Below are 18,030 nucleotides of genomic sequence, written 5' to 3' on the forward strand. Positions count from 1 at the left end.
CCATGCATGACTACTGGAAAAATCATAGCTTTGACTAGATGGACCTTTGTTGGCAAAATAATGTCTCTGTTTTTTAATATGCTGTCTAGGTTGGTCATAGTTTTTCTTCCAAGGAGCAAGCACCTTTTAACTTCATGGCTGCAATCATGTCTGCAGTGATTTTGGAGCCCAAGAAAATAAAGTCTGTCACTGTTTCCATTGTTTTCCATTTATTTACCATGTAGTGATGGGACCGGATACCTTGATCTCAGTTTTTTTAATATTGAGTTTTAAGCCAGCTTTTTCACTCTCCTCTTTCACTTTCATCAAGAGGCTCTTTAGTTTCTCTTAGTGGTATGTTTTATCCACTATCGAATTTTCAGTTAGTAATTGACTAATAACCAAACTATTACATTTACCACATGCTTCTCTCCATTGATGTTCATTCTTAAGATTAACCACTCATTTTTTTAATATTTCTTCCTTTTTATTATAAATATGTTGTAATCTTTAATTTTATATAAATGATTCCAAATGTATTCTTCTCTTCTCCTCTATCAATATTTCATTTTCATGACTTTTCCCTTTATTTATTCACTAATTGATTTTTCACTGCTATATAGTATTATGCTTAATGAATATAACTTACTGCAATTTATCCTTCCTTCTCTTTTGAATATTTAAGTTTTTTCAAGTTTTGTTTTCTCTTAAAAACTGTGCTTACCTGAAAAGTGTTATAAATGAAGTACTTGATTTCCAATAACAATATTGCTAGATTAAATAATAGGCTAATATTCAAATTTAGAGGACAGGATCAAATCATTTTTCAAGAAACTAACACTAGTTTAAATATAGCAACTATCTTCCATTGGATGTGGCTTTTCTTTTTGTATTCTAGCCTCTGATATATACACATTTTAAACTTCAGTGTAGTGGAATCTATTGATCATTTCCTTCAAGTGCATAGAAATAGTTTCCTGTATTCGCTGATAAAAGCTTCATTTATTTGTAACCATGCTGGCCAGTGCAAAACAAACAAACAAACAAACAAATCCGAAAACAATATGATGAATTTTCCAAAACAAAAGAAATATCTGTTGTTTGTGGGTATATGGATCAGGGAGATTGAGAATGTGTAGATTAACTGACAGCAGGAGAGAGAATCTGAGACGTGGCCCATTTGTTCATGTTTAGAGGTGCATGTCCTATGGCTTTACACAAACAAATAAAACTTAATCATGGGTATAGGTTGGTAAATATCGTGTTCATCCTTGTTTTATGAGGTTGGGCTATGATGTAGTAAAATCTATCAAATGAATAATAGCACAGGAAAAAATTGATTTTTTGGCATGTTCAACATTGTTAAGAGCCATTTATTTGAGAGATCCCCATTTTTTTTTTTCCAGCAGAGAGTGAATGTGATTTTTTTTAAATTATGTGGAACACTGACTTTTTGTAACCTGAAAATACCCTTTTAAGAAACACTTGACTATTTTACAAGTGTTTTCATGTTTTGGATACAGACCATTTTTGACAAACTGGACACCTTAAGATTGTAAAATTGAACAGCAGTTTCCCCTTGACTTAAAATTGTGTATGCTACTCTGAAAATGTTTCTACTGGGCATAATACACATGCTGATTTTGTATGTCACAATTATAGTTGCATTTTAAAGATAAGTGGAGACATTCTGATTTGTATCAATGATTATGCTTAAAACATGTAATATAAATATAGGACCACAGTCCATATGAAAAATTGTGTTGTATGGAGTTACATTATCTTTATGATGTGTTCTTTGTTGAAGGATTCTCTTTTTTCTAACTATTTTCATCTTTTTCCTGGTGCTCGCCGGGCTGCAAAGATTAGATTATACAAGTATTTTAGGTGTGATTTTACGCTTGGAGATGCAGCATAGTTAAATTCAATGTAGCTACTTAATTTGAAAGTCATTTGAGGGGTTGTTATTTTGAGGAATATACCCTCAGTGAATAAATCCCTCACAAACTAGCTGAGATTTAGGGTATGTGATCTCCTAGAAAAGAGGACAAAAGAAAGACTAGGACACTAGAGAAATGAGTTTACTATCTGGAAACTGAATGGGAGGGATGGAATAGAACAGCCAATAGGCAGGGCACCTGAACAAGCTCTGAATTATGAAATCAACACAGTGGGTTGGAAATGCAAAGTGTCTGTTTGCTTTTTTTTTTTTTTTTTTTAATATCTGTGTATCTGAGGGCCCAGATTCATAACTCATCCTTGTCCAGGTAGAATTAGGTAGAAAAAGAGAACATGCTTTCAAGCATTGGCTGGGCTCCTCATCAGCACTCTATTATTTATTAAAAAAAATATTTTTTTGGGGGTATAGATGATTAACAATGTTGTGGTGGTTTCAGATGGACAGGAAATGGGACTGAGACATTTCAATACATATATCTATGGTCCTTTAGTTTCCCCTTCTATCCAGGCTGCCACATAAAATTGAGCAGAGTTCCATGTGCTATATCCTTGTTGGTTATCCATTTTATCCTTTATCCTTGTTCCTTGTAGGTTATCCATTTTAAACTAGAAATGTGTACATGTACTATATTTAATGGGCAGAAAATTTTAAACGTTTTAATGCTTTAGCTTTTTGGTTTGATTAGTTTGTTTGTTAGTTTGTTTTTAATCTGGTAACTTGTGGTGCAATGGCCCAGGGTTGCAATGATAAAGGAGATAATGAAGTCTGGGCACCTTGATACTCTGTTTTGCATAATAAAGATCACTATTAAAAAATTAGAGCTTTGGTGGTAGAGAATGGAGGGACTGACAAATTTATTAAGCACAAATTTTAATTTAAAAAAATCCAATTTGCCCCAAACCCAGCAAAAAACCAAAAAACAAAACCAGGACAAAGTGTTTCGTTGTTCATTCCCAGTTTTCATCAGAGGGCAGATCCTATAGGCTAAGGTCAGGGTTCCTAAAGCAGTCGCCTTAAATTGGAGAGCTGAGATAATTTTAGTTTAAGCAGGGCAAACTCTGGGAGCTGGGATGGAATACTTGGGACAAGGGTACATAAATTAAGGTATCTGCCAAAAGCAGCGAAGTAAAAATCGTTCAGTCATGTCCCACTCTGCGAACCTATGGACTACACAGTCCATGGAATTGTCTAGGCCAGAATAATGGAGTGGGTAGCTTTTCCCTTCTCCAGATCTTCCCAACCCAGGTCTCCCACATTGCAAGCAGATTCTTTACTAATTGAGCTATCAGGGAAGCCCTGTCAAAAGCAACAAGGAGGGAGTAAAAGCAGATTAGATAATAAATGAAGCCTCCATGCAGTTCAGTCACTAAGTCGATTCTGACTCTCTGAGATCTCATGGACTACAATGCACCAGACCTCCCTGTCCATCACCAACACCCAGAGTTCACTCAGGCTTATGTCCATAAAGTTGGCGATGCCATCCAGTCATCTCATCCTCTGTCGTAACCTTCTCCTCCCGCCCCCAATTCCTCCCAGCATCATGGTCTTTTCGAATGAGTCAACTCTTTGCATGAGGTGGCCAAAGTACTGGAGTTTCAGCTTTAGCATCATTCCTTCCAAAGAAATCCCAGGGCTGATCTCCTTCAGAATGGACTGGTTGGATCTCCTTGCAGTCCAAGGGACTCTCAAGAGTCCTCTCCAACACCACAGTTCAAAAGCATCAGATTTTCGGTGCTCAGCTTTCTTCACGGTCCAACTCTCACATCCATACATGACCACTGGAAAACCTATAGCTTTGACTAGACGGACATTTGTTGACAAAGTAATGTCTCTGCTTTTCAATATGCTATCTAGGTTGGTCATAACTTTTCTTCCAAGGAGTAAGTGTCTTTTAATTTCATGGTTGCAATCACCATCTGCAGTGATTTTGGAGCACCCCAAAATAAAGTCTGACACTGTTTCCACTGTTTCCACTGTTTCCCCATTTATTTCCCATGAAGTGAGGGGGCAGATGCCATGATCTTAGTTTTCTGAAAGTACATCATGAGAAAAGCTGGGCTGGATGAAGCACAAGTTGGCATAAAGATGGCTGGGAGAAATATTAATTACCTCAGATATGCAGATGACACCACTCTTATGGCAGAAATTGAAGAAGAGCTGAAGATTGTCTTGATGAAAGTGAAAGAGGAGAGTGAAAAGTTGGCTTAAAGCTCAACATTCAGAAAACTAAGATCATGGAATCCAGTCCTATCACTTCCTGGATAATAGATGGAGAAACAGTGGAAACAGTGGCAGAATTGATTTCTTTGCACTCCAAAATCACTGCAGGTGGTGACTTCAGCCATGAAATTAAAAGACGCTTACTCCTTGGAAGGAAAGTTATGGCCAACCTGGGTAACATATTCAAAAGCAGAGACATCACTTTGCCAACAAAGGTCCGTTTAGTCAAAACTATCATTTTTCCAGTAGTCATGCATGGATGTGAGAGTTGGACCTAAAGAAAGCTGAGTACCAAGGAATTGATGCTTTTGAACTGTGGTGTTGGAGAAGACTCTTGAGAGTCCCTTGGACTGCAAGGAGATCCAACCAGTCCATCCTAAAGGAGATCAGTCCTGAGTGTTCATTGGAAAGACTGTTGTTGAAGCTGAAACTCCAATACTTTGGCCATTTGATGCGAAAAACTGACTCTTTGGAAAAGACACTGATACTGGGAAAGATTGAATGCATGAGGAGAAGGGGACACCAGAGATGAGATGGTTGGATGGCATCACCAAGGCAATGGGCAAGAGTTTGAGTAAACTCCGAGAGTTGGTGATAGACAACAGAGTCCTGGCCTGCTACAGTCCATGGGGTCACAAAAAGTTGGACATGACTCACTGACTGAACTGAATTGAACTGAATCATATATTGCTGCAATTATTTTTCTATTACTGACAAATAAATAAGTGATTAGTTAAAACTAAAATTAAAATTTGTGAGGCAGAATTCTCTAAAGTGAAATTTTATGTTAATTTTTTCTATATGTTTCATATAATTTTCATATGTAAAGTATTTTTTAAATAAAATTGTATATTTTAATAAATGTGTAGGAAACTATTATTATACGTATACCAACCAGTATGGGCTTTTTAGGTGGTACTAGTGGTTAAGATGGAGGAGTCAATGGCAACCCACTTCAGTACCCTTGCCTGGAAAATCCCATGGATGAAGGAGCCTGATAGGCTGCAGTCCATGGTGTTGCTCAGAGTCGGACATGACTGAATGACTTCAGTCTCAGTTTCACTTTCTTGCATTGGAGAAGGAAATGGCAACCCACTCCCAGTATTCTTGCCTGGAGAGTACCAGGGACGGGGAAGCCTCATGGGCTGCTGTCTATGGGGTCGCACAGAATTGGACACGACTAAAGTGACTTAGCAGCAGCAGTGGTTAAGAATCTACCTGCCAGTGCATGAGATGCAAGAAACCTGATTCAATTCCTGGGCCAGAAAGAACTCCTGGAGTAGGGAATGGCAATCCACTCCAGTATTCTTGCTGGGAAAATCCCATGGACAGAGGATCCTGGTAGGCTACAGTCCATGGAACTGCAAAGAGTCAGATATGACTGAGTGACTGAGAACATAACATTATAGGTATTTTCCTAAATAATTAAAAGTTCAGTCATCATTTCTTTCAAAATTATTTATTTTACTTAGTGCATATGAACTACAGACACAGAAATATAAAAATAGAAGCTTAAGTACAACATTGGAGATACTGGAATCTCTATGTAGCCACTTTGATTTTGCTTTTTAAGATTGTTCAATTCTTTCTTTTTGCTGTGAAACATCCACTAATAGTTTAGTGTCAGATCATCTTAGAGATAAGACAAATCAGGAGAGAAGAAATAATTTTCTAAGGGAATAGTCACTCTGAGAATAGGTTATTTCCTTAAAGCCTCAAAGAAAGTTGTTGATTTCTTTGTACAGCTTTTGAAGTTCTCAAAAATGCAGTTTTAAAGCATAAAAATAGTTTTAGGAAATAGCACATATGTGTGTGCATACATATGTATGCCTGTATGTATGTATATAGTATATACGACATCTTTGTGAGATGATAGCACTCTTCACTTTAATACCTTTTTTCAGGAAACTAAAGAAAGTTATGCAATGCATGGAATATACAACCCTATTATATACTATTTCTGATTATAGGGAACAGCAATTCCCAGAGTGATTGATGTTTTATCTAGTCCAACCTTACCATAGCTAGGAAATTTTGGCCAATTAAGAAGGAATAAGGAGAACCATCAATCAAATAAAAATTGACAACCACCCCACCTCCGCCATTAAAAAAAAACACAATTAGAAAAATCATATTTGTCCATCTGGTACCTTTTCAAATGGCATTAAGAGCTTTGATTTTTCTCCCCTGTGCATACCATAATAATGATTGCATATTAGGTAATATTTTACAATAAGTTGCCTTCTAAAGACAATACATATTTTAATGAAAGTACTTAACCTAGATCCACTAGAGGAACTAGATAAATGGAAGTTATAATATCCTTTCCCCAGTAACCTGGTAGACTTGATATATTTCCAATGGCACTGGAGTAATTTCTTAGCTGTTACTTAAAATAAATTCTTTACATTGATTCTCTAATTTAAACCTAAGCTTTGGAAAGCCCTCTTTTAGGCATGGCACATCATCCAGGTACATTTCTAAGATACTATAGAGTAATTAGATTGACTAATCATTCAAAAATTATTCTAGAAGGTCTACTGTGTGCCCATAATTTTTCTCAATAAAGTAGTCACAATCAGAACAGAGTAGTAGGGCATATTATTGAATGTAATTGTTCCAATAACATGATGCTCTAATAGTATAATAAGTAATGTGTAAAAAAAATGTCAGGGCAGCATTAAATGATTCAATAATGGTCTACATTTAAAGGAGGCTGACACTTATAGAAGGCATGAGGAACACTCTAGACTTTGGAATTGTGGGTGATCTAAGAGTATATCCAGGGGTGAAACAAGAGCTGCATAGTGTAACAAAGGTGCCGATTATAAAGAGCTAGGCAGAAAAGACATTTATTTGTGAGATTTATTTGTACAACTGTGAGTCAAAGACTAGAAACACCTGACTAGAACAACAAAGTTAAAATGAAGAATAATTAATCCAAGTTGTAATTATCTATTGAGTATCTTCTGTGTGTATATATATACACACATATATGTATATACATTACATATAATACACTTTATATTGTACTTACTGCAAGCATAGCTATATATGACAGTGATGAATAAGGCATAAGAAATCTAATTTAATGTGGAATGACAAATTATATTGATTCAAAGAATTTTTTTTTTACTCAAATCTTACTTTTTCCCTGATTGAAATAAAACTGTGGAAGTTTTTCTACTTCCAAGAACAGAATATTTTACTTATGAGAAAGTTAATGGCCACTTTGGGATATTTTGAATCTGTAGTTATGGGACACCCAAGAGATGATGTGTAGATAAGCTTCCCAAAATAGCAAGAATTATAAAAGAATTTGGGGTGAATTAGTAGATCCAAGAGGCATGTGCACAAGAGATAACCATGAAAATGAATGAGATGGCAAATGGTCAATTATAGAGAAAGGAGAAAGGGAACAAAGGAAAAACCTGGTGACAACTTGTATGTAGGGAATAAGACAGGAAAAATATATATATATTGAAAGGCAACAAGAATGGAGTTAAGAAGAAAAGTATAGCATCTTGGAAGCCAAGAGATGTGGTTCAAAAATAAGACAGTGGTCAACATAGGCCACCAGAGAAGGCAATAGCAACCCACTCCAGTACTCTTGCCTGGAAAATCCCATGGATGGAGGAGCCTGGTAGGCTGAAGTCCATGGGGTAGCTAAGAGTCGGATACGAATGAGCGTCTTCACTTTGACTTTTCACTTGCATGCATTGGAGAAGGAAATGGCAATCCACTCCAGTGTTCTTGCCTGGAGAATCCCAGGGATGGAGGAGCCTCATGGGTTGCCTTCTATGGGGTCTCACAGAGTCAGACATGACTGAAGTGACTTAGCAGCAGGAGCAGCAACATAGGCCACAGAGGGGGATGGTTCAGGCAGTAATGTGAGAGATGGGAAGTAGCAAATGAAGTTTTGTTTGCTCACCTCCTGCTGTGTGCCCCAGTTCCTAACAGGCCATGAACTGGTACTGATCTATAGCTTTGGAGTTAGGGACTCCTGTACTATCCTTCCACCAAGAAGGAGTTGATATCAAGTGGTCAAAGTCCCCACCCTAACTCATATGACCTTTCTCCTATGACTGGTCTTTCTATTGTGGCCAAACCCTCAGTTCAGTTCACTCTCTCAGTCGTGTCCGACTCTTTGCGACCCTACGAATCGCAGCACACCAGGCCTCCCTGTTCATCACCATCTCCCGGAGTTCACTCAGACTCACGTCCGTCCATCGAGTCCGTGATGCCATCCAGCCATCTCATCCTCGGTTGTCCCCTTCTCCTCCTGCCCCCAATCCCTCCCAAAAACACTACCCTAAGACAATTAGGTGAGGTCAGCCTCAACCTGAATCATCTTTTTAACATAAAACCACTAGGTGTGGTCAGAGGAGCTCACCTTGAATAACAAAGACACTCCTATCATTTAGGAAATTTCAAGGGTTTAGAGGTTACCTCTCACAAGCAAAGGATAAAGACTAGACCTGTTTGAGTAAGGCTGAGTTCCTTGTATGGGCTTCCCTGGTGGCTCAGCAGGAAAGAATCCACCTGCAATGCAGGAGCCACAGGAGACTTGGGTTCCATCTCTGGGTTGGGAAGATCCGCTGGAGAAGGACATGGCAATCCACTCCAGTATTCTTGCCTGGAAAATTACAAGGACTGAGGATACTGGAGGGCTACAGTCCATAGGGTTGCAAAGAGTCAGACACACTGAAGTGACTTAGCATGCAAATTTCTTGGTATATACTCTAACATGTTTTGGAGTCATCTCTTCACAAATGTCTACCAACCTGTGTTTCTAATCCAACTGGGGCTTCCCTGGTGGCTCAGAGGTTAAAGCGTCTGCCTGGAATGCAGGAGACCCAGGTTCGATCTCTGGGTTGGGAAGATCCCCTGGAGAGGAAATGGCAACCCACTCCAGTACTCTTGCCTGGAGAATCCCATGGAGGGAGGGGCCTGGTAGCTACAGTCCATGGGGTCTCAAAGAGTCGGACACGACTGAGCGACTTCAGTCACTCACTCAGTGTATGTATGAGTCTTCCCTGGTGGCTCAGATAGTAAAGAATCTGCAATGCAGGAAACATTAACGTTGACTTATTTGGAAAAAACAACATATCACTTATCTCATTCATAATAATGCTATTAGTATGCTTTTATATGTGTGTCCACAAGTATATTTCTATTGCCTTCCAGTTGCTTTCACCAATGTGCCTGTGTGTTCAGTTGCTTCGTCATGTTAGACTCTTTGTGACCCCATGGATTGTAGCCTGCCTGGCTCCTCTGTCCATGGGATTCTCCAGGCAAGAATAATGGACGGAATTGCCATTCACTCCTCCAAGTGATCTTCCAGACCAAGGGATTGAACCTGCGTTTCTTGCATCTTCTGCATTGTAGGAATATTCTTTACTGCTGAGCCACCAGGGAAGCCTTTTCACCCAATAAATTACGGCAGTTTCCTGAAGTCTTTATCCTAGACATTTCTTAGTGTGAACTTAGTATGTTATACCTTCCTTTCCATATTCTCCATACTGCTGTTGCTGCTGCTAAGTTGCTTCAGTTGTGTCTGACTCTGTGTGACCCTATGGACAGCAGCCCACCAGGCTCCTCTGTCTGTGGGATTCTCTAGGCAAAAATACTGGAGTGGCTTGCCATTTCCTTCTCTATCCTCTATACAGCTCACTTTATATTTCAGGTCAGACATTTTCCTCATCATACTTATTAGATGTTCTTGATAATAACCTAGCTAGTTCATTTCATTATTTTCCTATATTTAGTCTCCATATTACATTTTGATCTGTATTCTATATGTTCAGTAATCTATATGTACTCTATATTTTGCATTCTAAACCAAGTCCCAATCTTTTAGATTTAGAATAGACCACCTATGCCCCTCAGATACGTTTTTTGTCAGGGAATTTACAGTAAACAAAATATTTTCTTTTTCTGATTCTCCTTAACAACAGTTCTGTAGTAGAATATTTTTCCTTTGTCTCATTATATTATGCAGTATAAAAATATTAAATTCTATATAATGTGTGCAATCAAATGGAAAAACAAAAGGTTGCCTTCAAAATTTCAAGGCCAAGTATGTGACTATTCACTTGATATTTGCAAAGTACTTTTGTGATAAATGCAATTCATATTATTTCCACTCTTCCTATTTAATAATTTTCTGAAGAAAATCATTGATAAAAGGGCAAGTAAATGTTAAAAATGTATGTATATATTTTTTCAAATTCTTCTCAAGTAAAAAAATGACTCAGCACTGTGATTTCTGAAGCCACAACTGACAGGGTAAATCAAACCTGTGAAAATACCTGTACAAAGGAATAGGCAGATGATTTGAAAATATATCACAACATTTTTTATTATACATTTCTCTGTCAGATAATATTTATTTACTTAGTATAAGACATGATGGTAGACTCTGAAAAATATTTAAAAAAAATTTTTTTAAATGCATTTTGCATCTTGCTCTGAAGAAACAACTCCAATTGCCTTCACTTCCATTTCAAAAACTCACAACTTTAAAATCATTGGTTAGCTCTTTTTGATATTAACTAATTGTTCTTTTAACCATGGATCTTTTGGTTGTTTTCTTTCTCCTTTTAAAGGAATTGAAGATGAAAATCACACACATACACACACACACACACACACACACACACACACACACACACACATGCCTCTCAGTATTCCTAGAAGTCTCTCTCCATTCGTTATGTCAGCCTGGCCCAGGCTCCCTTAGACCTGTGCTGCAGCCTAAGACTTCCTATCTGACTCTCCTTTCTTTCTCATCTCATTTTCAGAGGCAAGAGACTTAAATCTGATTCAAAGACTCTACTTGCTTCCTCCTACTCCTTTTTGTTACAGACATTTCCTCTAATAATTATTTTGTAGGTTTAACTCTGTTTTGGTTCTGCTTATTTGTTAAAAATTAACCAGTTTTTGTCTTTAAAATGAATATACATAAAATGTATTCAAGTATATGATAAATGATCTCTGCCCTACTGACAGTTTTTAAGGGTAAAAACATTCTCAAGTCTCAAGCAACTTAAAGATAATTTTAAAAACTTCTCATCTCTATGAATTTCCCATACACAACAGTCTCCTCCATTCATAGCCAAATTTTAAAGATTAATTTTTACTTCTATCATTTTCAATGTCACTATCATATATCTGGGGCTTCACAGGTGGCTCAGTGGTAAAGAATCCACCTGCAATTCAGCAGGCATGGGTTCAGTCCCTGGGTCAGGAAGATTTCCTGGGAAAGGAAATAGCAACCCACTCCAGTGTTCTTGCCTGGGAGATCCCATGGACAGAAGAGCCCATAAAGAGTTGGACAGGACTTCATGAGTAGGTATAGAAGCACACACTATTTATTTAGGGCAGGTCTCTAGTTATATTCGTGAGATATTAGGAAGAAAGTGAAGAAAAATGTTTCAGAAAGATGAATATACCCACCTATGAGAAACCAGGTTTGGTTTAAATTTATAGTGATTAGAGTTGAAAACTGTAGTGTCTGGACTTCAGTACCACTTGTTGATACCTCTACTGAAGTACTTATCATCAGACTGAATTTGAAAGTCATTTATTTCTCCTTCCCAACAGGTTGAGAGTTTACAGAAGGTGTGAACTGTGTCTCTTGTCTCTATAAATGTATATTCTAAAGCTGATTTCATTTATGAAGTTATGAAGACATCAATTACTTTTGAAAGTGAAAGTGAAGTCACTCAGTATCGGACTCTTTGCGACCCAGTGGACTGTAGCCCACCTGGCTCCTGCGTCCATGGGATTCTCCAGGCAAGAGTCCTGGAGTGGGTTGCTATTTCTTTCACCAGTGGATCTTCCTGACGCAGGGATTAAACCCCAGTCTTCCGCATTGCAGGCAGACACATTACCCTCTGATGAAAAAATATACCAAAAAAAAGGATGACAAAAAAAAAAAAAAGTAGAGAAGAGAAATAGTATACTTAATTGTGAAAAGAGGGTACAGAAATTTTTAAACGAAAGACAAGTAGTTCCAAAGCTGTATCCATCAGCAAGATAAAGACAAAGAAGACTTTTAAAGGGAAGCTTTCAGGGATGTTCAGGAATAATTAGAAGAGATTCTCTGGTAGAAGCAGAGAATTTAATCCAGATTTTGTGGGAATAGGATGACTGAAATGAATGACAGAATTCAGGGCTTTTAGGTAAAAGTAAAAACTTGAGACTCATTTGTTTTGTTTTTGTTGTTGTGCTCTTCCTTAGGCAAGCTAGACCATGAAAGGACTGCAAAGTTAATAGAGCATAATATGGACCTCGTTTGAAAATGACAAGCCTAAAGGAAAATTAACAGTGCAGATTTGACAGAACAGAGGATGTAAATGGGAATTATTTTGTACTATATAGTACTGCAATCTGGGTTTTGGTAAGGATATTAAAATATTTCTTGATCTAAGTGTCAACTAAGCAGGCAGTTCATGACAAGGAAGCGTAACCATCTCATCCTCTGAAACAGAGATCAGTTACTTTTTTTTTTTTTTGTATTCTTTACCTGAAAATGTGATCTTCTCAGACATTTTAGAACCCACAAACGCGAAGGCAAGGTAGCTGATTTTCTCTCCCTCACCATTTGGGTTAGCTGCATCAATATTGATGCAAAAGGCTGAAGAGATTGTGGCTAGATCATTCTAAAACCTATCACTAAGAATCAATTCCCTCTACAATGAATTTGAGATGGGAAATACCAATCTCTGTTTTTATACTTAAAAATGACATATAACCTATATTTTAAACTGTGCATCACATTTTGGAAGGGTGTTATCATTGGAAAATGAGAAAATTGGGAGTTGTGAAGAGAAAAATTATAGATTAAACTGCTGGTAGAGGAGAAATAATAATATGTCTATAAAACAGTTTAAAAAAGATAAAATATAAAGAATACAGAACTTTGGAACTGCACTTTAAAATATTCAGTAAAGCTGAAGGTTTGAGTTATATAAGGATGTCTTGCTGGATTTTTCCTGATTTATCAAGGAGTGATCTTTTTTAAGCTAAATCTAAATATCCAAATCCAATATACAAAGTATTTGGAAAGAGATTGGAGAAGTCCTTTCACTCACCTAGATGTTTTCTCACTTGGTAGAGCTGAGATAACTTTCCTAATAGATATTAACTAAAGTTTTTCCACCAATGTAGATATATAACTGCAATGCAGGCTGTAGGAACTAACAGCTACAATTATTATCAATTTTTAATTTATATGAGACAAAAAAATTACTAATATCTTACTCTGTTCTCTAGAGTCTACAAAATAAATTTAATTTGTCTTCTACACGACAGCCTTTAAATATTTCAATAGAGCTATTATGAGCCTTCTAACTCTTCTCTTTAGGCGGAACATACATCTTTCTAACTCTTTTGCTTATGACATTTAGTTTATTACATTATGAAAGCAGCTCCCCTCCCCCCAAATTTAAAACAATTCTCAAGATACATTCTGGCCAGTATGAAGTAAAGTGGAGTTATTTTTTCTGGACACAAGAAATATTAACTCTCCTTGTGGGCAACTTCATTTCACAAAAAATGCTTAATAAGTTTAGAGTCAATTCAAGTCTACCTAAAAATCAAACAGAAACAAAACACAAATCTCTGTTCAGCCAGATTCCTGTCACCTAGAGTAGCGTTTTTCTTACCCATGTGGAAACCTTCATATTTAGTCTTATTAGCTATTATCATCTTTGATTTTGGCTCAGCTCATCCTGTAGCTTACTGAGAACGATATAGACAATGATTCCATGCTGCATTTAGCACATTGGGAGCAAATAAGGTTTTGATAAACTTGCAAGGCTAAGTTTCATGAACAATTTCTTTCAGAAGGTGTAATGTTCAGGTTGAAATGAAGTTCAGAAAAATTGGAGGCTAGAGGGATTGTTGGAAAATAATTGCCGTAGTCTGGATATTAGGTGAAACAGTCCTAGGCTAAGACTCTAGTAGTAAAAACAATAACAGAACAAAAAACAGTAAAAATTCAAATTAACAAAAATAGTGGCTTACTAGATGTATGTAATAAGGAAAAGGAATGAGTCAAAAAGTAACTAGACTGTTAGGTTTTGAGTTTGGATAATTAGAACCTGATAGTAATATTGACAGGTATATTGAAGCCCAAAAGAAAAGGTGATTGGAAAGAAGGGCAAATATTTTAGATACATTAAGTTTAAGTGATGGTGATGCAAAAGGAAATTTCCAAAACACATAAAGCTGGTAGGAGAAAGCTGTTATAAATTGCAGAATTAAGGTAAATGATAAAGGTAGATACCTAATTGTCATCTATGCAGAAATGTTATCTGAAGCATGAAAAAAGACTCAGAATCATCTAAGAGACATACATTTTCATAAAATTATAAACTCATGGGTATCATAAGTTGTATACCAGCCTAAAGAGAAAAATCTTAAGGAAGTGCTTAAGATTAAGAAAGCTCAAGCTTCCATATGAAAACCCGTGGAAAAGTTAATGTATAAGAAAGAGATGAATTGATATAGAACAGAAAATATTGAACTTGTCTTTCAAGTGTTCTTGCTAGTGGAGTTGTCTAATATTATTTAGAAAATAAATAATAGATACATTGTAACACTTTTTGCTGTTAACACAAATATTCATTACATTCATTTTTTAAATGGTGATATATTTGCCCTTACCTATTACCAGACAGTTTTATTCTCAAACCTTTATCTTTAAGAGATTAAGTGTATTACTATGCTCCTTAAATTCGGTATTAATTTTACAACTTTTTTAACCTTCAGTCCTCATATAGCTAATTAATCTGAATAAAGTTAACTGAACTGATTGTACTCATATAACCTTGGCCTAATTTAGACCCAGTCCACATTTTGCATTCTCTTCTTTGTATTTCATATATCATGATTAATATATGTATTGGAGCATTATTTATAAGCTAGTCATTGTGTCAGAGGGAAGAACAGAGTTTGTAGAGTATAATTACTGCTAAGTTCTTTTATCTATTCTCATCCCCATTTCTGCTTGAAAATGCTCAGCACATCTAACACGTAGAATTATAAGATGATTTTCAAGCAAAGAAAAAAAACACAATCTCCAGTTACAAGTTTATATTTACTGATCTTCACAAAACTACTTTTCCATATTTTTCTCCTAAGAGAACATAACATTCAACATCTGATACTTTGAAAATCAGCAAAAGAAGCCATTGTTTTTGACTATTTTTATAATGTTATCTTACTGCTGGGAAACAGAAACAGCCAAATAAAAAGGAATGAATAATTAAATATATATGTATGGTTTCAAAAAATCTTGAAAATTGATTATTTCAGTGCTGAAAATAATTAAATCTAATGTAATTGCTTTTTAAATGGATTGATTTCAATACAAATTTGAATAAATAAAAAAATACTATAATTTAAAATTGATAAATGGTCAGCAATAATTTAATAAATATAAGTGAAGATAATTCCCACATTAAAATACATACATACAGGTAAGGTTGAAACTTTACTTCACATGGAATTTTATGCCTCTCAGGAAAAGTTTGTGTATTCCTTACAGAAGAGTAAAAATACAAAGGAGAACATAAACTGTTCTGGGTAATGAGAACAATATTTTATGTATTGGCTAGATAAGTCCCATTGAAGCTAACATTCTCAAAGGATAATAAAGAATCATTGTGAAGTTTATATAATTTACGAGTTACAGTTATACAAATTATATGTGATTTAAAGTTATTCTTGACAAATTTTAGAACAACTTTCAATATTTCTTTAAGATTACAGTTTTTGCAATTACAAAAGACTATGCTCATGTTATAAATTCTTATCTGCCAAAGAGAATAAGCATACAGTTAACATTAACCTACTTTAAACTAGTGATAACTTGATAATTAATTGGTTTATGAAATAAATATCCAATTATACTTTCAATATTGTTTCTGTAGTCAGAAGTCCAACTTTCAACAGAATTTTTCCTCAAGCATATTGAGAACTTAACTATTACTTTTAAGTAGTTGAAGATTTTTAATAATTTACTGTTTGTTTATTTAACATAAATATAGGCAATGCTCAAATTTAATTTTTATTGACAAAATATGCTTAACTATTATCTAAATGTTTTGTGATTCACCGTTTCTGCATTTACTATAATAGCAGGAACAGTAAGTTGTTCTTTTATTTGATAATGTTATTAATAACTATTACTTAGTTTTAGTGTTTCTCAGCAGACTGATAATAATTATTATTTTATGAGTGCAAAAGATCACAATGTCTATATTTTGTAGTTATCCCATATTTACTGAGGTTCCATTTATACAGTCTATAAATATAACTGGTGTTAGCTTTATGTGTAACTTTCAAAATTATGAAGGCACACTATAATGTTTATCTTTTGAAATAATAAGATAATGGTAAAAGGACAGACTTTTCAACAAATGGTGCTAGTAAACTGGTTATGTACATGCTAAATATATTTGGCCACCTGAGCCAAAGAACTGACTCATTAGAAAAGACCCTGATTCTGGGAAAGATTGCAGACAGGAGGAGAAAAGGATGACAGGGAATGAGATGGTTAGATGGCATCACCACCTCGATGGACATGAGTTTGAGCAAGCTTTGGGAGTTGCTGATGAACAGCAAAGCCTGGCCTGCTGCAGTCCATAGAGTCTCAAAGAGTCAGACATGACTGAGCCACTGAATTGAACATGCTGAAGAATGAAACTGCACTGTTACAATACAAATATACCAACATGTATTCAAAATGAAACCTAAACATAGGGCTTAAACTATAAAACTCTTAGAGGAAACATGTGGGAAGCATCATAACTTTGTATTTGGCAGTAATTTATTGAATATGACACCAAAGCTCAGAAACAACAAGAAAACAGATAAATTGAACTTCACTAAATTTAAAAACTAAAATGAAACAGAACTTTTGTACATCAAAAGTACTTTAATTAAGAAAATGAACGGGGAGAGAGGAGGAAGGGGGGTTCAGGATGGGGAACACGTGTATACCTATGGTGGATTCATGTTGATGTATGGAAAAACCAATACAACATTGTAAAGTGATTAACCTTCAATTAAAATAAATAAATGTATATTTTTTAAAAAAAGAAAATGAAATAATTCCCAGAACAAATATTTGTAAAGCATATGGCTGATAAGGAATATCCAGAGTGTATAAAGAACTCCTGCTACTCAATAAGAAACAAATAATCCAATTCAAAAATGGATAAAGAACTTGAATAAGTATTTCTTTAAGGAAGATATACAGATGGTCAATAAGCACATGAAATGATGATCAATGCCACAAACCATTAGGTAAATTTAAAATAAAACCAGAATAAGATAGCATCTCACATGCATTAGAGTTAGTGAGGATATGGAGAAACTGGAATCCTGTGCAATACAATGTAAAACCATTGATAATTCTTCAGCTAAACATAGAATTACCAAATAATTCAGCTATTCTATAACTGGATATGGACCCAAAATAATTGAAAGCAGAGACCTAAAGAGATACTTGCACACAAGTGTTCATGGAAGAATTGCTCACAATAATTGAAAGATGGAAACAACCCAAATGTCTATCAACTGATAAATAAACAACATACATTGTATACATACAATGAAATGATATTCAGCCTTAAAAATGTAGAAAATTGTGACACATGCTACCACATGATGAACTTTGAAAACATGATGCAAAGTGAAATAAACCAGACACAAAAAGATGAGGCAACCAAAATAGACAAATTCTTAGAGACGGAAAGTAGAATAGAGAGTACTGGGGGATGTTGAGAGGCAGGAATGGGGTTCATTGCCTACGGTTACAGAGTTTCTGTTTGGAATTATGAAATTCCTGAAGATGG

General features: G+C 35.6%; 1 non-coding gene across 1 annotated transcript; it reads left to right on the forward strand.

Moving 5' to 3' along the window:
• The first annotated feature begins 8,968 nt into the window (after positions 1-8,968).
• Positions 8,969-9,040, forward strand: TRNAS-GGA (transfer RNA serine (anticodon GGA)). The gene has a single exon. It is a non-coding gene; the product is annotated as a tRNA-Ser (tRNA).
• Positions 9,041-18,030: the final 8,990 nt, after the last annotated feature.

The sequence above is a fragment of the Budorcas taxicolor genome, chromosome 1 (genome assembly GCF_023091745.1).
Source record: "Budorcas taxicolor isolate Tak-1 chromosome 1, Takin1.1, whole genome shotgun sequence".
NCBI classification, from domain to species: Eukaryota; Metazoa; Chordata; class Mammalia; order Artiodactyla; family Bovidae; genus Budorcas; species Budorcas taxicolor.